The 22,947-nt window shown below is 39.7% G+C and overlaps 1 protein-coding gene across 13 annotated transcripts in view; it reads left to right on the top strand.

Moving 5' to 3' along the window:
• The window catches only part of TENM1 (teneurin transmembrane protein 1), an 854,834-nt gene that overhangs the window by 503,799 nt on the left and 328,088 nt on the right, over positions 1-22,947 (top strand). The window contains exon 1 of one of the 13 annotated variants that reach the window (XM_080553269.1): positions 6,379-15,021. The exons of 11 other annotated variants lie outside the window; for them this stretch is intronic. The gene's annotated coding sequence lies outside the window, so the exon portion shown is untranslated. One more of the 13 variants, XM_080553266.1, reaches the window with a different exon arrangement.

Below are 22,947 nucleotides of genomic sequence, written 5' to 3' on the forward strand. Positions count from 1 at the left end.
TTTAGCTCTCTATGGGCCCTTAATTACGCACCTGCAAAATAGGCTCATAAATGTTTCCTGATGTGTTGTTATCTGATTTGTACAATCTAGATTAGTGAAATGAGAGGATATTTTTTTTTCTCAATCAATCAAATTATTCCATTGACTTTACAGAATTTTTAGGATTACAATTCTCCTTCTATTTCAAGAGAAATAGTTTACACTGAAATAATATATTCAGTGATGGTTTACAATGTCATTAAATAAAATGTTGCTTTCTTTAAATGAATTATCAGAAAGAACCAGAAAGAAAGGGCAAAAGAAAGGGGGAAAAGTAAATAAAATTATACCTTATGGAAAGAGAAAGCTCTTGATAAAAAGAAAATAAATTTTTGATTCATGACAACCATCTGAACAGAAAACACACTAGAATAAGATGAATCAGAACACCCTAGGCAAAACAGCAATACGTCCATCTGAAAGCATGTACTTCTTGAAGAAGAAAACTCTACAAAATCAAGAAGCGAGATAAATAATTGTAGGAATCAAAGTACTTATTATGTATGTTAAAATCAACTTACAGAAGAGAAGTCCTAATTCACAAATACGTGCGCTTGTCATTTATCAAAGTGCTGAACAAATATGGAGTATTTCTTAATGGAATTATTAATGCTCCAAGATGATAGATTTATGGCAGATAGATAAATATATGGCCAATCCCCATCAGAATTTCACTTGGCTTTTAAATAACAAAACTTGATTGGATTCAAAACTAAATTAGGTTTTTGTTTTTTGATTGTTTGCTTGTTTTTGTTTTGTTTTTTCTTTCTTACTCTAGAATTAGCACACAGTAAAATATTGAGAAACTTCAGAGCTACCTAGGGTTGTAACGATACACCTGATTTCAGCTTTCTTATATTTCCATTGTAGTCATGTGAAAATATGAAGCTAATGTACTAGTTCTTCAGGACTTCAAAGTATATAAACTAAAATTTGTCTGCTTTTCACTGCCATGACATAATTAATATAATTACTTCCTAGCTCATCCTCTGTTGCTAATTCTAAATGAATTTTGACAAATTATAAAGTATACATTGTTGTTAATATAGTCTGTGGTTATTATATTACATGTTAATACTGTGTGTTAATGAAGTGTTAAATATCCAGAGCTGCAAACTCCTTGATCTAAGGGAATATGAACACTATATAACAGATGTGATACATAACTGTCCTGGTTTCAGTTAGGATAGAGTTAATTTTCCTCCTAGTAGCTGGTAGGGTGCTATGTTTTGCATTAGGATGAGAAGAGCGCTGATAACATGCTGATGTTTTAATTGTTGCAGAGCAGTGTTTACACCAGGCCAAGGACTTTTCAGCTTCTCGCTCTGTCCTGCCAGCGGGCAGGCTGGGGGTGCAGCAGGAGCTGGGAGGGGACAGACCCAGGACAGCTGACCCAAACTGGCCAAAGGGGTATTCCATACCATCTGGCGTCATGCTAAACAATATATAGGGGTGGCTGGCCGGGGTGGGGGGCCGGCTGCTCGGGGATAGGCTGGGCATCGGTCAGCGGGTGGTGAGCAATTGCATTGTGCATCACTTGTTTCGTACACGTTATTATTATTATTATTATTATTATCATTATCATTATCATTATTATCATCCTGTCTTAATAAACTGTCTTTATCTCAACTCACAGGCTTCACTTTCCTGTTTCTATCCCCCATCCCAGAGAGGGAGGGTGAGCAAATGGCTGTGTGGTGTTCAGCTGCCAGCTGGGTTAAACCACAACAATAACTAAATTAAAAAATGTCTATTGATGTAGGCTTGAAAGTGCCTTTCATATAAATTAAATATATCTTTCTAAGTTAAGATATCTAAATAATATAAAAGGTCAGATAGTGGGTTTATGTAACATCTTGGCTTCTATGTCTCTACATTAATTCCTGTGAACAGTCAGTCCACTTTCTTTAGGGTCCAATCTTCCAAAGTGCTGCATGCTACATAGAAAGGGTTACACGCTCTCACTTTGTACCTTGATGACAACAGAGGAAGTGTTCAACACTTTGTAAGCTCACGTCTTGAATAATCAAACTTATTGATATCAGTAGCCTTATTCAATATTTAGAATTGCAGTTTAGAAATGTACTCATTTTTCATGTGAAGAAAGGAATCTGATGAAAGTCTACAGGGCACTGATGTGCCTCAGAAATCATTCTACTGAAATGAATTACTTTTTTTGACTGAGTAACTTCAGAAGGCATTCACATCAATATGGTTTATAACATGTTGAAAGGAAAATTGACAAGAATTCTTTGGAAAATAGAGGCAGTACTTCCTTGCTACTTCATAAACACTGAAGGGGCTGGTACTTTGCCTGCCACCCAGTCTTTTCAAAGGAATCAATCTTAATGAAAACCACAGAGATGCAAAGGTATTAAATGTTTGAGGAAAGGACATGGTTGAGCTTGGACTGCATTGTAACAGAAGCAGAGGAGCACATTAGGACAAGCTCTTCTCCATATCGCTTTTAGTAGGTGTCCTTTCTAGAAGATTGCTTCACTCAGCCCATTTAACAACCAGTTCCTTCCCTTTGCTTTTGAAAATGCATTGACATTTGCCCTTCTTATTTCTGGAAGTACCCACACAAATCCAATAGATTGGGGCCAAGTATGGAAAACAGCAGTGTCATAAAGCTTAATTTCAATAACAAGCTTCAGCAGCTCAGAAAATGCATGCTCTTCATTCCTCTTACAATGGAAAGTATCATTTAGCCTCTAACAAGGAAAGAGGTAATGAGTTAAAGATTTAATGCTCGTGTTTATGGGAGGCCTGTGTGAGATTATCAACAGGGGCAAAGTTTGGCTTTGTTTGACGGTTTCTTAAAGCATCTTTCCAGTCATGTCGGAAAGTAAAAACTTTAATGTATCAGAAATAGCTTGCTGTCAATTGCTTTTTGTTTACTTTCTTGGTTCAAAAGAATCCAGCAAACATTTTATATATATATATATATCTCCATATATATATATATCCATAGAGCTAAATACACCAAACGTTTTTTCTAAATTTCTAGAATGATTGATAATCACATTTTTCTCCACTGTTCTTCCACACAATACCAATAGAGCCTTTTCCCAGTCATACTACGTACATTTCATTAGCAGAGACTAATGCTCTTTGTAAAGGTCAGTGTTGTTCTCAAAAATGAAAAAATGAGGTCCGGAATATGGTCTGGTTTTCAAAGTGGGAGTAGAACCTAATTTGCAGAGACCTAATTTAGTGCTTGTTCCCAAGTCAGTGCATCCCAGTGACGTAGTGACTTTACTCATTTTTGCATTATTCCCACATCATCAGTCAGGAAGAAAGCAAGTAGCTACAGGGCAGGTCAGACTTTTTCTTTTCCTTTTTTTTTTTTTTTTTTTTCCTATTTTCTGTTCTTGCCAAGATTGATTCCAGCACAACTCAGGGCAGTAACTCCCTTGACCCTTGCAGGTTGCATCCCAAGCAGTCCTGGTGTTGCTGCTTCTCACCTCCATCAAGGACTGAGGGAATAGGATTCAGGAAGATTGTCAGCAGTGAATCTTGCTCCAAAAAGGTTGAAAACCATTGCAGTTACTGAAAAGCTTGACTAGTTGTCACTTATACTAGTTTTGAGAGTACATAAATGCCTGTAATTCTTTGTTCTCCACAATCACTGAGAGATTCATGGAAGAGAAACTCTTTTTGCATATGATAGGTTATCCAGCAAAAGGATAATTATCTTTGATGAGGTCTTCAAAAAAATTTATTCCATTTTTGCAACAACTTTTGTGAAGTTATTAAATAATGGAGAAGCATGACAGAGTAATGCAAGATATGTGAAGGAGAAAGAAAATGCATTTAAAACCAGAAGGTATAATCTTCAGTTGTAAAAATTTGGTCAGATGCATACTGCTTAGCTATGTTGTGTTGCAAAGCACAATTTCAAAGAGTATTACTGTGCTTTTTTCATTTATCTTTCAACTAGGACTATATCTCACTATTATTTCTCCTCATGAGTCATAGTATTTCTATATTTTTCTACTTAAATTGATATATCTGATTGATGCTCACACCAAAAACAGTTCCTATGCATTTCCACAGACAGATATTAGTCTCTTTTAAATAGTATATAGGTTTAATTTAAGGTCCTGTCATCCCAAATTCTATAATTCAAAGCTATTAGAGCTTCTTTATGTATATTCTAGTTGTAGACCATAAGATGTGCAGTAATAATTCTACGCTACCTTACAGCTACCTGTTATGTATATACATATCAATGTACGAACAGGTAAATTGAATGTAATTCACCCAAACTGACCTCTCAGCTAGTCATTAGTTTTTATACCACATATTAAGCTGGATTGGTTAGGAACAGTAGAATCAGTGTGAAACAGTGTGCAAACAATGTAATGAAACCTTAGGTTAAAGGACCATGCGGAGCTCTAGAGTATTTCAGTTCTATTTCTCAAGAGGCTGTGTTTCTTAACCATTGCTCTAGAGTGAAAATTACGATTAAAGATTTTGCAGTTAGGATGAATAACACAAAGGTTAAACTTTACCTCAGCTACAGCAAAACTGTAAGTTTAACATAGTGTCCCATATCTCCGCACATTATTTAGTCAGGTTTACATACTTAACATATTTTCCCAAAGGCTATTGCAGATTTACATTACGGTCTGCTTTCTTGAAGTACTTGTGTGTCTGCAAAGTACTACTGATAAAAATTATATATCAAACAAATGAGATGCATGTCAGAAACCTATAAATAATGAATTAAATACTAGTATACTCATAAATATTACAAAAAAGACCAATAGGTTCCAAAAGAGTATTTCCCTTATAACTTCTTACTTAAACCGCAAGGGCATGATGCTGTTTAGGAGACTAAATTATATATATCTGGATTTATAATTAGTTCAGCGGTTAACCTTTTCTTCAGTTTCTCTCTTTGGTGATATACTGTACTATAAATTTCATAAGAGATTACCTTGCAGAAAATATGGTTTTATATAAATGCCCCATGCATATTTTATAATCATTTTTAATTAATTTATTCTAGGTCTGATTCTCTACAGTCTTGTACTGGTGCAGTCTTATCTGTGCAAGATGAATATGAACTGGACCAAAACAGAACTTTCTGATCACTTATAACAAACATGCTTTATGTATTTTTGAATAGATTTGCTTTAGGTAGGTTCCATAGGGTTGAGGCAAAACTTAAGTTTGTGTTTTGTGTTTATGTACTGTCATAAATTGCAAACCTAATAGCGCTACATCATTGTATAACAAAAGCAGTAATTCTCATTCATCCCGAGCTAATTAGTGCCTATCCAGGTGTGTAGATTTGGTATGACTTCACTAAAAACCGGTTGTGTTCAGCTTTGCAGGAAAAGAGTTACATAGCCAATTTAGACAGATGTCAGTGACTCCAGTTCTGTGTTTACACACATGCTGGGATTTCCGCCTATGACCAAGATTTCTGCATGCAGATCTCTAAATGGATTGTTTTTAAAGCAGTTGTATCAGAACCTTCTGCACAGTGCTGATGACGGTCAGTAAATGGGTGCACGTTAATGCCGCATTAACATTGTAAAACTGCAGCACTTCACAAAAGCCTGCCAGAACGTAACCCAATCGAACTGTTAAAATGCACATTGGTAATTTGCCATCCACTCACAAGCCAAGAAGAGAGATTAAATTATCTAACATTTTACAGAAACATTGCCTGAAAAAGCCACATGATATTATTATGCACTAACAATTTAAAACATATTTGCAAACAAGCATGTTTTCTAAAACATGTTGGAAAGATATTTTAATTCATTACTGTTATTTTATATTTTTAACTCTTAGAATAGTAGGTTTATGTCTATAGGGATTTCAGAAGTCAAAACTGACAGTACATATTTAACTATCATAACCACCCAGCAATTATGTTTTCCTTCTGCATTCTCGTCTAACTAGTCTTGCAATCTAGGAACTTCTGTGCATATTGGGATTTCTGTAGAAGTTAGCATTAATGAAATAACGTATTAAATTTCCCTAGGCTCAACCTAGACATTAAGAATATAAATGTAAATTAGCAGAGAAGAACTAGCAGCCTTGAATACTAACACTTTCATCACGTTACCTTTAGTTAAAAAAAGTACTGAAAACTGTGGAAACTAGTGTTGTGTACCTGGCACCCCCAAACAGCTTAAATATTGCAATCAGTTATCATCTATATGTTATAACGCTTTAAGACCCAAGCAGCTTCCGATGACCAATTAGTATTTGCTGTCTAATAAATACTAGCTCTCCAGTTCAGTTCCGTCTTGAAGTTTGCCTCTTAGAAATATATATACATATATATATATATATATATATATATTCTCTGCTCTAAAAGCATTGTCAGAACAGAGGTGGCCGCAATATTCTTCCTATTTTGTTTTTGACTGGCACTACAAATCCTAAAAATTCATTGCTGCTTCTTGACACTCCTATAGCCACTGCAATGTTAATTTTCATTGTAGTACGATTTCTATGATTGGGTGTCCGTGCTTCACTTTACTCTTTGCTTGACTCTACCCCATTGTTGCAGCTAGTGCATTCTGATGGTTAGCAAGTGAGAATAAGATAAACAGTGAGAATATGAACCTGTTACAGGTGCTATTATTAGCTTCAAACTATTGTCATGAGTAGTACCAAGCTGTCACTTCTAGTTATAACAATTTAGATTTGTATTCCAAAGGAACTGTTCCTTTTAAAGCTTTAAGCCATGACATGCATTATTGTTATGGCCAGTTAAATGTTTTAATTTGTACTGATTTAGAGTGGTTCACCTCTTTAAATGTACACTGATAGTAATGACCCTTAATGGAAGACAGTAATTCACTGAAAGGGTGGTGGTGATGTAAACTGTACCCTTTGAAGTTCAAGTGAAGTGCTGAAGTTCAGGTTTCCGGATGAATTTTTGTTGTTGTTGTTTTTGTGGATATTCAGGACGATTATCTCACCAGAAGAATGGGTTGAAACGATAGGTTTGGTTTGGTTTTAAATTTGTCTAGAATAGTTTGTTGTAAATATAGAGGTTGTGGAAGATTTTATATGCAGGTGTTTTTGCAATTTTATTTTATTTTTTGGTGTAATGAAAAAAGTGATCAATTTTAGAATCATAAAATAACTTAAATTGGAAGGCATCTCTGAAGATCTTTAGTCCAACCCTCACTGGAGCCTTGTCCTATTAAGTTTGAATATTTCCAAAGATGGAGAACCCATAGTCTCTTCAGGCAGCCTGTTCCCATATTTGATGATCCCATGGTGAAAAAATTCCTCCTAATATGTCATTCGAATTTCTCACGTCCCAACATGAGACTATTCCCTCTTGTCTGCTCCCATCTTTCTAAGCTCACTTCAGTAAATCCATGTCTTTCTTGTACTGGGGAGCTTTTTCCTTTATTGAACTTGACAAGGTTCCTGCAAGCCCTGGTACATGTAAGGACCACTCACCATAGCTTGGTACTCTCTGCAAACTTGCCGAGTGCATGCTCTTGGCCGTTTTGTGGTTTGTTAATAGACATTAAATGTTCTTCTGCCATGAATATTCAGTAATCAGGTAAAGAATCTGACAGGCAACTATGTGGAATGTTGTGTTTTTCTGTATCTCCAAAATGAACTGTATAAATTGTCAATATTTAAAAAGATGAAAAACTGGAACTTCTCAATGAATCTTGAATAAATCAGTAGATGCAGAAGTTCCTAGGCACCTGAATGATAACTAAGCAAAATATCAAACAAGTTTTTGCTGTGAATTATGGTATCTTAAGATACTATCTCAAAGAAGGTATACTAACCAGTCACACAGGTATATTATTGACCTGAGGATTTTGTGGGGGTCAGGCAATCGATGTTGATAATGGATATAAAATTGAAAGAAAAATGGAGTTCCTCTGTACAATTTGAGATTGTTTGCTCCAGTATACGTAGTGGTGTCTAAGGGATGAAGACATCTAAGGTGCAATTTACTACAGTGACTTTGGAAATTTTCCACAAATATTCCAGAAATTTGCCCATTTTATAGACTTTTTAATAGAGATTTTTATAAAGTTGTTTATTTTAATCTTATAGATGATACATTTTCAGTGTAGCATCCTTTTTTTTTTTTTTTTTCTTGTCACTTATCAATGCTCTGATAGTTTAGGCCTCAGTTCTGAAGAGTTCTGTCTTCACATCAAGTAAATTTTGGGTTTGGCTTTTGAAGTTGCTAGTGAATGGAAGCAAATCAGGACTGTGATGCTTGATTACTTTCGTTATAGGGCACTTAGGATACTAACTTAGACCATAAACTTTATTACTGTTTCTTGCTAAACTGGAGGCAAACAAGAAAATTCAAGGCATAAGAATTTTCAGTGAGATGGCCCTTAAAAATTAGTCATTTAGTTTAAAAGTGCTTGACATCATTTAAAGGTATTTTTTGCAAGCTTGCCTCCTGGGAAGCACTTGGGGAGTCTAAGTAAAATTTGAATGTTTATGTTTCAAAGCACTTTTAATGCAAGAAATCTGTGTATAATTATCTCTAATTAGTTGTCTCTTCCGCTGAGATTTCTACTAAGCATTTAGTTTTCTCTTCTCTGCATTAGCTATGTCCCAGGCTTCTTTAACAACTAGGACTGCCTGACAAGCCGATCTCTGGATACGATTTCAAACTCAACTGATTCTATTTTACCTGTTGCTTTAGGACAGTTCTTAATGAGGCCAGAGTTACTTTCATGTCTAATTAAGCTGCAAAGATTAAGATATCGAGGTCTTGCTTTTTGTATATTTTCCTAAGGGAAAAGTAAATACATGAGCAACAGAGATCAGCACAAAAATACAAGAAAAAAATAAAAGCAGAAGGAACACTGGGGAGTATTATGTAATAAAAAGGAATGGGAAAAGGAAGCAGCAGGTTGGGTAGATGATATTTCATAAAGTATGTTCACTTTCAAATGCCTTAAAAATACTGCACAATGCTGAGTCAGAATTGCTCTCTAACATGATAATTATGTAAAACACAATAATTAGGTAATTATCATATGAACCTGACAAGAAATGTGGAAGAAGGGACTTTGTACACTGTATCTGAAAAATCTCCTCCTATGATTTCGTTCCTATGAAATGAATTACACTGTAGACTAACCATGAGTTTGAAACAATCAATCCAAAATCCTCTGTGAAACATGACTTTGTTTTTTATGCTCCTTATCTTCTTCAGTGTCAGCTTTCAATGCAATGAGAAGTTTTATTATTATTTTATTTAGGAAGGAAATGATGTCTGCTTTTTGGAAGTTTAATCTCTCTTGAAAAGTGCTTTACCTTAGTTCCACTCTAACAGGTAGGCTGATAGACTCAAACCTCTTTTAGCATGTACTCATATTCAGGGATAAAAAATTTTATTGAATAGTTTTCATCACTTGTTTTGTTTAAATTTCTAGGTTAGATGCACCTTTCTGCAGTACCAAAGGATTTCCCCCTAAAAGCAGGAAGGCATTTAAACTGATCTTTTCTCATCTATAGCTCTTTTCAGTGATCTGGGAAAATACTTGTTTATATATTTGTTAGTTTCATGTATATTTTTTTAATTCTTTCTTAAGAACTGAAAAAATACTGATGCTCTTAAGATTTCTTCTTTCTTTCTTGACCTAGAATTCATTTTCATTAAGGTCTGTGAAGTGAAACAGGACATACAACCAGTCCGTTTGTCCAGTTCAAGCCAAATCAACAAAGAATTTCTCTATTTCACTTGGAAATTGATTTTTTTTTTCAGTTTGCAAAAACAAGTGTTTAAACTAATTTTAAACGAGTTCTTTTATTTTATTGGCCGTTACTACTTCTAATTCATTTAAAGAAAATATCAGGTAGACCTGCTGTGCACCAGCTACCATCGCTCAGGTAAGTCTTAGTGGGCAAGAGGAGAATCAGTACTGGTGACAGGAGCAGTAGCACCACCTTGTGTTCATGTGATAGGAAAATAATAAGTAACACCCCTCTTCAGCCATTAAAATCGCAACACTTTTGTTCTCTCTAGTGCATATTAACGAGGGAGCCATATTTGTGGAAAAGGTGCATATTTTTGGACGTCATAAGGTTAGAACCACCAAAAATCAATACATCCATATAGATGGGAAATTACTGAGAAACAAGTTTGCAGTTTTGGTCAACATGCTAGGCAGTGGACATAGCACACAAACAGCTTAATTATTGCCAGGTTTTTGGTAGGCATCTTTTGAACAAGTTTGTTTAGAGGTGAATTTGGAAAAAAGGTTTGCACTTGTGTACAGGAGTTCTTTCTGAATGTGAGAGACAAGGTTGTTAAAACTATGAAGGTGTTTTCTCTGAAAATTTAAAAAGTGAGCAAAGGAGACAGGCATCATGCAATGATGGAAAGCCTTAGAGAGGTAGTCAGTATCGTAGGTACGCATTATTTTTCCAAAGCCTGTAAACATGGCACAAGGCAGCTTTTCTTTCTTCAGTCTTTTGCATGGTAGAAAATGTTTTGTAAACAAATCTGTTCTGGTACACTTTTCATGAAGATGACTTCCAAAATACATTGGTTTACATTTCTTTTTCAAAATATCAGTGTCTCTTTAGTCATTTTCTTGTCTCTTGGGGTAACATTTCTGAAGAATGGTATTCCATCAAAAATTGCAATTACTTCTTTCTTAGCTCTACTGTGACACACTGTTTCTGGTGGCCAGTCTGGGGCAAAAATTGTTCTTGCCTGGAGCTGGTAATAATACAGGATTGCAATTCATATATATTTTTCTCTGTCTATGTTATTTAGCCTGGCTTAAAATATTCAATTCTTCTCAGTGAAAGTGAAATAGCAGAACAAATTTCCCTTTCTGGACCCTTCTTTTGGTCCAGAAAGTAAAAACTTCAGCTGTTTCCTACATCACTTTCTCCTTCTTAATCTTTTACAAATTTGACTACTCCCAGACTAAGGGCAAGACTGTGCATGTGTGTCACTTCAGTGGAATGGATCCTTTTCCTGTTCAATAGGAACATAACTATAAAAATATATAATCATATATTCAAAACTATTAAAAAGTGATCCTGATTTTCCTTTACTTTTCAGTTTCTGTAATGATCTGTGCCTTGTCACAGTGAATGAGCACGAGGTGCAGCTAGAATTTTGTAGTTTTGATCATGCTTTTATCCACATCTCATAAACATCTACATCAGACAGATGTAAGGTATCATTTAAAAAAATGGCAATGTTCTAAAACCACCGTGCACAACTACAAATGATGAATCAACCTCATTAGCTTTATCAGGTGTAAACAACAGGATTTTAAAAATAATTTAAGCTTTTACCATATGCTTGGGATCCCACATTGATGTATGCAAGAAAGAAGAAATTCCTCAGTGGTGTCCTTTCAGAGTCAGTCTCAAATAACTTTTTCTTTTTTGGTTTTGTTTTGGTTTTGCCTGTTACATAAAGGCAGGACAACGTTAGTACTACTCAGCTCCTTCTGTCGCTTTCTGGCAGATAGTTTGGATCTCAATGCCCTTCATATTAGCATAGTTTTCTATCAGTATATTACCAGTATGAGGGGACTTATTGTAAATGTTTTGTCTCCTTTTCCGAGTAGTTTACTCTTAGTTGAAAAGACCAAAACAAGTCAATCCTTGTATTTCAAACAAACTGTTATATAGCATAAACAGTACAGGAATCCGGCTGACTTCACACCTCTGTTTTTTAAAACCTGTTAGTTGTGTGAAGGAGTGATTTCCATAAATGGCACACCAGACAACCACTTCAATTGTATGGGGAAGTATCTTATCCTTTCTTAAGCTTTTACTTATCCTTTCTGTCTACTGTGTCCAGAAAACAGACACGTAGACTAGGAAAATTCCCCAAAAGTTCACAGATAAGTTTTTGAGGACTTCATCTGATTGTAAGAATAAGATGCCAAAAATAGGAAGTTTGTCAAAATTGTTCTCAGAATCACATTACAGAACCCCTCTAAGCATGGTGACACCCTATCCTGGGGGGGGTTGAAAAGGTCCTGCTCAGCAGTGGGACCAGCAGCTGGGTCTCAGGTCTCACCAGGGATTGTTGTAATGCAGGCAACAATCTCTATTCCCACAGGAGGCACAATGATACTTTAAAACCAGTGCTTCAGCATAACTCTGTTACCAATAAAGCAAAAGACTGAGTCACTGGAAGCTTTTCTGAACTGGAACTAGCCAGAAGGTGTAAAGCCAGTCCTAGGCATCAGTAGAGCACTGAATATTATTGCAGCTGTGCACTAGAGATACTATCCTTTGCCACTCCAAGAAAACTTTTAGTGCAGTGAGCTGCAATACTAAAAAACCTCCATGCATTTTCACTCAAGGGAGTTCCATTCGGCACCAGTGTATCTAACCATTTTTTATCTATCATCTTCTTCTCAGCCAGCTTAGAATACTTTTTTTTTTTTTCCCCTCAATGCACTTCTGATACATTAAAGTGTTATGTGCTTAAGGGCCCTTGTTTCCAGTTACAAATATCAGTGTTCTGATTCTTGGAACAATCTGTGACTGTTCTTTCTACAGGGATAATTCCTCCACAAGAAAGTCTCTCATCATCCAGTTGGTCTCATCTCTCTTTGGAATCTGCGCCTAGTTCTGTTGGAGTATGCATATAGCAAACCTGAACCACCACACCTTCCAATATATCTTTCTCATGGACTAACATGCAATACCTGCATGGTCCTCAAAGTAGACCTTTTTGGTTTCCCAACATCTAACTCACTAGGGAGCATCCCATGTGTATCTGAAATTACTGTATATGCCAGATCTTCCAGTTGATATCTGGCAATGATTTTCCACTATCAAGACTATCAACTTTGGCTCATTTATCTCAGTAGTGGTTTAAGGAGACAAAGGTATGGCTGATCGTCCACCTTCACTGTTAGTCTTTTTATATCTTTTCTTGATGAAACTACAATCTTTTTATGGCTACCATGTGTTAATGAGTACAATGGGCAACTTCAAAGCACTGCAGGCAGAAGCCCTAATAGTAATTTGTGATCTTTATGTCCACTAATAGCGAGGCAATATTTAGCTGAATAAGATAGAACCTAAAAATAAAAATAAAAAATTCCTGGACTGGTCAGCTGCCTTGCTTTGTTTCTTTGACTAACACATCAATTTCATTCTAAACCACCTTCTGGTTTTGGATTTGAACTATTTCTGTGTTCAAGCTGTACCATCTCATTTTTGTGTTAATGAAAAGCAAATGTTAAAGTCTATCCAAAGAGAGAAGAAACCAAAACAACCACGTCTCCTAGGAAGGAAAATTTATTCTTTCCTCTAGACTCAGAATTGTTCGTGACTCTTCTATATTGCTGAAGAATTATTCCACCTACTGGAACTAAGTCACAGACATTTGAGACAGACTTTTGACAGATGACTGTTCTGACTTGAAATGGATGATTTTCAGATTCAGTTCATAATGACGTTTGTTTAAGGGCTTCAGGTTTCACAAGAAATGCATTGGTTTGTTACTTTTGGCCTTTCTAAGGAAGTAATGTATAGGCAGTAGTTCAAGACTTCCTTTCTGCTGCGTAGGATACTTTTAATCCAAGAAAGAGAAAATGTACTTCCTAAAGTACGCTATATTTACCTCAGGATCTTTACAGCTGTGCTTTCTTTAGGGAGAGGCAGATTTAGATTTCTGAAATGTTTTTCAAAGGAGACTTCCTTCTGAAGGACTAGACCAACTTCTTCATTTTACATAGTTTGCATTTGCATCTTTAGAAATCTGTAGAATAAAAGTGAATATTTATCTTCTAGAAAGGAAGGTACAAAGTCAGTATTTAACCTTGTTATTCATGCAAACAACATTTTTTGATGCTAGATTTGAAGACTTGATCCTTCTTCCCATCTTTTCCATCCTTTGTTTTTCAAGGAGGCTATCTTTGGAATTACTATAATAACCTCACAAGATTTCTCAGAATTGGGTTACAGCCTCCAAACCGCATCTACATTTCATATTTATGCAAATTCCAATATACACATTTTGGAAAGGGGGTTGTATTTTGAGCCACTTTCTTCATCATCTTTTTAATGCTGTTCAGTGTGCCCTAGAAACTAATTACATTAGCAGAAAGTTGTTTTGTATATGAAAACCCTATCTTGGAGGCATTTTACCTGTTGGACCAAGACATTAATGACTCAGTAAGATTTCTTGTAGGCACCTGAATGTTATTTCTCTGATGGAGCAAACTCAGAGCAGGGTTGTGTCCAAGAGCAAAGATTAAAAATGACAGAAAATTTCCATACTAGCAGTATGTTGGAATCATGGATGGCCTTACCTGGCTAATTCTATTTTATGTATGCACTGCAACACATTCTGTTGGCAAAATCATAATTTCTTTTTACTTAAAAAACAGTTTTTAAGTTCCCTTTATAATTTTTTTCCTACAAATATTTATGTAAACAACATAAGCCAACTTCCTAAGTGAAATATATCCCTGGACCAGAGTAGGAAGAGGAACTGGACTTAAGGTTATCTATGCGGACATCCTACGCCTTCTTTATACGAAAAGAAATAACAGGAGTTGCAGATTTATTCTTGTGTCCCCTGTTGCTGAATACACAGGCTAAGCAACATAGGTGACCACAGTGGTTTTTTAAGGGGTTGACAGGTGTGTGGATGCAACATGGGCTCAGGCTGGAGACCGCCTGATAGGCAGGGTCCAGGCTGGGAAGCGCACTATTCCCAGTCCCTTGGATTCTTCTGGAAAAAGAAAAACCTTTACAATAACTGCAGATGCAGATTTGACTGTTATATGTCAAAAAAGCAGGTGGTAATCACCTTAACGCCTGTGTGTATCCTCCTGAGGATACCCAGCGTCTACATGGTGACAGCACGGAGATGTTCCCCTGCTCCGGGACCGGGGGCGGCCGCCGGGGACCCCCGCGTTCACCAGCTCAGCTAGGGAAACGGCAGCAGCACCGACGAACCGACAGCTCTCCTTCCGCCCCGACCTCTGATGCCGCTGCCGGCCTCGCAAGGTAAATCACCTCAGCGGGAGGCGTGCCGCCGTCCTGCCGAAGGCGGGGAGAGCCGCCGGGGGGGGCTCCGCTGCCCTGCTCCGCTCCCTCAGGCGGGGGCAGGCCCTCGACCCCCTTCCCGGGCTGTGAGGGGGCTGTGGTGGGCTGTGAGGGAGATGTGAGAGGGCTGCGAGGGGATGAGAGGAGGCTCTGAGGGGGCTGTGAGGGGCTGTGAGGAGGCGCCGGCAGCTCCCCGCATTGGGCCCCGCCACCTCCCCTCACAGCCCGCGGCTGCGGTCGGCGCGAGGCGACTCGAGGCGCGGCGGCTTTGAAGGCGCCTGCGCGGATCTCCCCGGGCATGCTCATTAACGGCGAAGGAGCCGAAAAAAAAAAAAAAAAGGGGGAAGGCAAAAAAAAAAAGGCAAAAAAAAATCCATCACCCTGACAGCGAGCGGCGGTGCCGCTGACACTGAGAGGAGCGGCTCCGGCAGCGGGGCTGCGCCCGGCCCCGCTTCCCCTCGCACCTCGGGCGGAGCCGCGGCGGGGGGACCCGGCGCTGCCCCCCTCAGCGGGCTCCGGGTGGGGGGCGATGGCAAAGAGGATTTACCGCCGGGGAGCGGGACGCGGGCACCGCGCCTAGAGGCGATGGGGGGCGAGAAGCCGTCGGCGGGGCTGAGCCGGGGGCGCCGCTGAAAGTTGAGCCCGGTGGCCGCGCTCGGTAAGTTTCGGGCGAGAGGCGGGAGCGGCGCCGCGGGCTCCCCAACTTCGCCTCACGGCGGCGGAGCGGGGAACCTCAGGGGGTAAGGGGGGGAGTTTTGGGGGTGCCGGTTGGGGTCGGTGTGGGTTTGGGGTTGTTTTGCGGTTGGGGCGCGGTGCGGGCGGCAGCTGCTGTCCGCCCCCGGCCGGTGCTGCAGCGGCGGGCGGGGACCGCGGGGCGGCTCCGCTCCGGGCTCGGAGCGCGGGGACGGTGCCTGAGGGCGATGCCGGTGGGGTTGGGCGACCCAGCCGCCCTCCCTCCGAGTGTTTCTGGCCGTGACGAACCCCTGTGGCCGTATTCCGGCTGTGAGCAGGGGAACGGGGATGCCGAGCGCGGCCTCCCCGTGCTGCGAGGACGGAGCCAGGCAGAGCCGTGGGCTGTCCCCGGAGCGCCCCTCCTCAGAGAAAGCGGCGGCTCCTTAATAACTTAATCAGTTTTTCCCCTCTCCGGCACGTATCGAGCAAATCGTCCACAGGGGTTGATGTATTTGCGATCCAGCTCGCTTCTAGGAGCTCGTATCGGCTTGGGGATACAGGAATCGCCGTGGGTGTTATCTTGCGTGTGTTGTGGCACGGGTGTGTTTCAGGGAATGATTAAAAGTTTTCCGAATAACGTGTTCCCGAGGGGTTTGGGGCTGTGAATGGCTGGTCTTTCAAAAGAGGTAGATAACTACAATTAATGCGCTTAAGTACAGATCTTTCCTTTTAAAGAGAGATGTGCGTTCCACTTGCCATGTTTGAGAACATGTAAATGATGCATATAAATCAAAAAAAAAAAAAAGAAAAAGAAAACTTCTCTTAGGAACGTGGGAATGCCAATTACTGCTTTTTCCTCTTCAGAGCAGTCAGGTGTGGAAGCAAATGAATGCATTGTGTTGATGGCTATATATAAAAAAGCTATTGAAATGTATTCAGAGCCCTATAAAGGCAGCATCACATGAGAAAAGATGCAGCAAAGGAAATGTATTATTGCTCATCCGATGTGGTATTACAATTTGGAATGGTAGTTTTTAAAAACAGAGAGGGCTTGGTTTTAAAAACAGGCACAGCTCGGCTGCACACACATGTGCCCGCCATCACGCATGTGCGGAGACACGCAGCGGCTTTGCTGTGCCTTGTCGTCTCGGGACCAGGTAAGTGCCTACTTTCTTCTTACGGAGGTAGGAAATGCTGAGCCTTGGCATCGATGCTGATTGCAGCAGGCAGGACGTTAGCTCAGCGTCACTCGTCAGGTCCAAATGGTACAAATTTGATTTTTAAATGACTGTAATCTGAAAACACTACTTGAAAAATGCAGAAGCAATAATGTCACCTACCTAATTGTTTGCTCAGGGCTTTGATTATGGAAAAGCAGTCATCTCCATGTGATTAGTAATATTTCCCGTCCCCATTTTACAGACTGGGGAACAGTGTGCCCTGTCTTGGCATCCCTCAGTGTGTCTGCCAGCACCTCACTATGGTTCTAGCAGGACTTTAAATGCTTTAGCGACTGAATAAGAAACAGGCGATGGCCTGTGCCGGAGCTTGAGGCGTTTCTGCTTTCTCGTCTGCCACCTGCTCATCTGGAGTCTGTCGTCTGCTGGCTGCGTTTCACAGTTTCAGCAGAACAGAGCTGATGTTCGGCACCGCACAACTGCAGAAAGCACCAAGTCAGGGCGAGTCCCGCCGCAGGGGCCGCATCCTGCTGGTCGCCTCCTCCTGCCTGGGTGGTCCTGTGTCCAAAGCACTTTACAGGGCATTTGGGGCCGAGGAAGGCTGAGAATCTGCAGTGGTGTTACCTCACCTGAAGTTCACAGGTCTTAAGAACAAGATCTGTTGCAACTACTCTTTATGACTTAGAGAAATACATATATGCATATATATTCCTATAAAAACTTGAATACAAGTAGTGGTGTTTTTTTTAATGAGAACCCGTCTTTCATTAAACTTTTCGGTAAAATACTGAGGACACACAAAAACTCAACTGCAGAAAAGTTTACTAAATACTCAGTGCTGGGAAAACAAGTCAGTTTCTATTGTGCTTCTGTTACCACTTTTTATTTATACTATGAACAGTATTTAAAGGGTTCTAAGCTGCAGCTTTGTATTTTTTTTAATACTTTTTCTACACTACAAATTTGAACTTCAGCCCATGTATTATTGACAACAAGCATTCCTTCTATTGCAGTGATTTTTTTATTTTTTATTTTTATGTTTTAGAAAAAGCAAAGATATATGTTGAGTATTGATCTCTTCAGCTGAAGCTACCGTGCAAAGCTATTGTGTTGTTTTCTACTTTCCACTACAAAATTCTCCTCGTTTCTGAGTTTTAGCAAGTGAGTAGTGTGTGAGATTGGAGGGAAAAGATCCCTTCTGGTTAAACATTGTCTGAAGCATGCTGAAATCAAAATGACCATTTTGAGTTGGGCTTGGTATTGGCTTCTTGCTTTGGAAGCCTTCAACCAGCAGTTCTTGTTTTCTGTAACCTTGATGAGCAATTACTGCACCCTTCCAGTTCAGAGACTCTGTTAAGTAGATATTGCTGCTTGTTCCAAACTGTAGATGTATTTTTCTGGTTTTCCCATAGCTTGGTGGGGCACTGGGTGTATCTATTTCACTGAGTGCACACAGATGTTTGCCAAGGGTTATGAAGAGTCCATAAACTCATCTTTTTTCTAGTTTTTTTTTTTTTTTTTTTTTGAGGTGTAGCAAAGGCATTTGGGGTCTTAGGTGTGACATTCTGCTGTGGTGTCTGAGTGGATCTCCGTCTTCAACAATTGGCAGCGTTTTGACGTGTTTTGAAGAGTTCATGGTTCTATTACGGAAATGTTAGTTTTTAAATCTGAAATGGGTGGTGAGCAAATAGTCCTTTCTGTAGCTCGGTTTCAGGACTGTAGGTAGAGGAACAGTTTTTGGAATGCAATTTTGGATGACGTTTCCATGCAGTTACTCCTGCATCACTTTGCGCTCTAAGCGCTGGTTGGTTGAAGCATAATTCGTGTGAATGCCCACAGGCTGCGAGACGATGCTTGGGTTGCAGGGGAGGCTGTTGCGCATCAAAGTGACCTCTAAAGAAACATCTACTGAAAGAGAGGTCTCCTGTGGCTTAAGTAGCCCTTAATGGACTACTGACTGCAGCCTGTGCATGTGCCTGGTCTGCCAAAGACCTCGGAGTTGGGTCACCTTAACTGCAGACACTCTGAGAGTTGGGCGATTGGGTGGTGAAGATCCTTGGGTGGCGTCCGTGAGCGTTGACTTCACTTTGAGTAATGTGTCAGTAACTTGACCACTCCTTCCAAGAGTGCTGCAATTAAATGCTACCATTACTTTAGTTTTTCTCCTGCTAAATCAAGATATTAATTATTGTAAACCCAACTTCCCAAGTTTCTCTCATTTCCGTGGTAACAGGTGATGGGTGGGCAGTTGTGGGACCCAAACTGAGCTGTGGGCCCCTGCCTGGTTGGGGGCTCGTTTTGCACGGATGGCGTCAGGCAGCAGCTGGAGCAGGGGCTGTCCTGGGAAGGCACGGGGCAGAGGAGGCGTTGCTCATCATGGGCTTCCCAGTGGCCAGGTAGAAGCCTTCCTGCTGCTTCCTGGAGCTGTCCCCAGCAGTAATACCTTACTCCTCATACACATGTTCCTTCTTTCAGTCTGTCCAACACCCATGCAGCACCAGCTGCAGGGCCTTTCCTACCTCCTGCAGATCATGCTGCCTTCCTGTAGACAGGTGCTCCTGGTGCTTCTTTTTCACCAGCTGCTTCCTTGCTCCCAACCAGTGCTGAGTAGGGGGAAGCAAAAAATCAGAAAACACACCAGAGGCATTTTCCTGATCCTTTTCAGGTTCCTCCTACTCCCACTTCTGCACAGTGCTTATCCGTTCCTGTTCGCATTTGTTTTGTTCTATGTATTTTATCATCACAAAATTCTGATCCCTTCCATCTCAGAACCATGCTCACAGCTCTAGTTCTTCCATAACTACCTGACGTGCTTTCTAAACCATAACCACTGAATATCCCTCACCTGCACGCCCGTGCTATAGAGGCACCTATGACCTTACTTTAATTTCTTTTCATTTTGCTCAATTGCTTCTCCAGCTCTTTTCTCACAGCTCCCACTTTATCCAAAATCTCGTTAGCTCTTCTGCAGAGCTCTGTATCATCTTGTCTAGCCCCGCTGGTCTTTCATGAATTTCAGCAAATTGAAATCCACGCAGTTCCACTTCCAGCTGTTTTCTTCACAACTTTGATCTTACCCGTGGCCAGCCTGGTATTGTTTCTTCTTCATTCTCCCTTTAATGGAAGTGACCGATTAGTTACAGAACAAAAGCCCTGTAGTCAAAGTAATAGTCAAATCCTGGATCTTTCCTCTTCTAGGACAAGACGGATTTTAGAGCATATAGGCTAGCTGCTATTCTCGGCAAAGATGACCTTTTTGGTTTTTGCACAGAACAGAATTTTTGTCATTATTGAAGTTTTTAGGTACATGGGGACTCTCTGGGGTACAGCAAATCTTCTCAAGTTATTCAGCATATTGTTGTAAAAGATGCCTCTAGCATTTGTCCAATAATGTGGTGTCTGTGAAGGGTTCCTTATCTGCACAGTGCGTTTTCGTGCACGCTTGCTAGCGTGGGAGAGCCAACCTCTATTACAGTGTAATTATTGCATTATAACACTTGTGCTTGTGTCAGCCCATTAGCTGTACTCCAGATCTCTGTAAATTCCACAGATTTCAATAAATCAGAGTCAGCATGGACCTAACGTCTTTGATGTGTAAAAGAGTAAAGGTTAGTAGTAAGCAGCTATTTTGGTTATTAAAAATGCCCAAAGATGCAGCACATGCAGATGAGGGTGGGAGCTTTACCTTTACCACTGGCTGCTGTTTGAACCTTGCACACTGCTTGGAGCATTAATAGTTTGGTGGTGCTTATTAGCTAAAGCATTAGGTGAGAGGTGTAAAGAGGCACATGTCCACAGAGTACTGGTGAAGTCGTACCGAGTGTGAAGCTGAGGATCTGATCCCGATGTGCTTCCCTAATTAATAGCTTGAGCAGGGAGCAAGAGGAAAGGGATGAGATGGCTTTCATCGGAGCTTCTGTAAATGCAGACAGATAGCCGTCATTTCTGTGACGTGCTGTGCCGTTTCATTGGGGATCCAGAGCGGATTCTTATCTCTGCAGACATACTGGAGGGAAGAGTTAATGTGGACATAATTCAACCATAATTCAATTGCGCAACCTTTTAGCGTTTCATTAGCACACTTTATTTAAAGTTATGCCGTCTTTCTTTGGAACTGTTGGATTAAATTGGCTGCTTAGATTAAGCGACTTTTAAGTCTATAAAGCACAATAATTCTACTTATGGTCAGCAGCTTTAGCAATCACCATAAAATATACCAATTGTTTTAATTTCAACAGACTAAGTTGTCAGTTGATAAGTAGTCAATAGTAAGAAGAAATTGCTTTTTAATGTTGCTCATATTCAGTTTGTAATATTTTTGTAGTTGATTACGAGTTAGAAAATTGAATTTTGGAGTCACAAAGCATATGTGAGCTGTATTGAGCTACTCTGAGCAATTCATACTAAGCTTTCTAGAGTATCAGCTACAGACCAGGAGAAATTGTTTTATATGTCGATGTTTCCATTCCTGAATGCAAGCCTGTAAAGTATGCAAGAGATGACCATAAATTACTGTACTGCTATTTTGAGCCTTCATTTAGATAATATATCAACAAGGTCAGTGCTGTTAGCAATTGAGTTATGTTGGGTTTCTTATTTTTTATTTATTTGTTGTTCGTTTGTTGTTTTCTTACTTTGCTTGGCAATTTACTTTTTTTGTGGTAAGCATAGAAGCTATAGGTTGGGATTTTTTTGTTTGTTTGTTTTGGTTGTCTTTTTTCTTAATAAAAACAAGTGGTATAAAACAAGACTTATCTTAAGCACTTACCTCCAGGTCAGAGAAATAACTGTCCAGTGCATATGGTAAAACTAAGGGAAAAGGTTCTGTTTTCTCTTTTTTTCTTCTCTTTTCTTCCTCCTCCTCTTCTTCCTGTGTTTCTGTTGTTTTTGTGTGGAGGAGGATCTGGCATCCTATGTCCAATGCCAGTTCTTTACCTGAAAATTGAGAATAGAACCAAAACCAGGAATGATTTGAAGTTTATTTCATGAACAAATTAAGAAAATAAAAAAATTGGGACTGAGAAACACCACGTTTGGTGGTGATGTAAAATGAAAAACTAGAAAAGTTTCAAAAGCATTTTTAAATTTTTTCTTGGCCAATATCTAAAGAAGTAATATCTTTTTGTAAATATATATATGTAATAAAATAAAAAATCCCAAATTATGTCAGAATTTACCAAGAGGTTTTTATCAGTACCTAACTGCAGAATTCGGTGCTGGGACCATTCAGTGACGCAGCTGCCCGACTCAGCCAGCCAGCCCGATGTTGTGATGGAACACGATACAGCTTCAGAATGAATCTCGTAGGTATTAGGAAGCGTGTTTTATTCTTAGTACAAACTGTATTTACTGCCTTTAGCAGTGTGTACAGGAGCTGTCACCACACCTAATGCGTGGTAGCCCGGTGCGGTAATCTAATGGAACTGCAGCAAGTGGTAGCTTGTAAATCAGCATCCCAACCACTGCCCTCAAGTAAATGGTTCTGGGCTTCTTGGGACCTCAGTAACTGAAGCCAATCATAGAAGACTTGGGAAGCGGATATATTGTAATTCTAAAAATATTTTTAATGGCTTAGTTATTGCTATGAAATTGTTGGTCATAATATTTAAAAAAAAAAAAAGTCAGTGCTTCTGTATGTGATATTATTTATTTTCGCTGTACTACCGAATCATTGAGAGAGTTTTGTTTCATGTTTTATGTTTACTTGTTTCCATTTGCGATATTGACATGCAGGACAAGTAGTGAAAACCAAGTTTGTTTTCATGAAGCCAAACAGACTTTTAATACAGTTTTGCTTTCTTGCTAAAGCCAGAATCACAGTCCCACTGATTTGAATTAAAGGGTTTTCTGCCTTTGAAATTAGTGAAAATGGGATAAAGACATACTGCGGTTCAGGAAAGACTGGTGTAAGCAATTTTACGCATAGTAGTCACCGTCACCAGGTGACAAACGCACTGGGCATGGAAACACTTTTGCAGCTCCAGCGGGGCTGAGAGGGGAGGTGCAGCCAGGCTTTGCCTCACCTCTGAGACCAGTC

This window comes from Anser brachyrhynchus (assembly GCF_964034855.1).
Source record: "Anser brachyrhynchus genome assembly, chromosome: 13".
NCBI lineage: Eukaryota > Metazoa > Chordata > Aves > Anseriformes > Anatidae > Anser > Anser brachyrhynchus.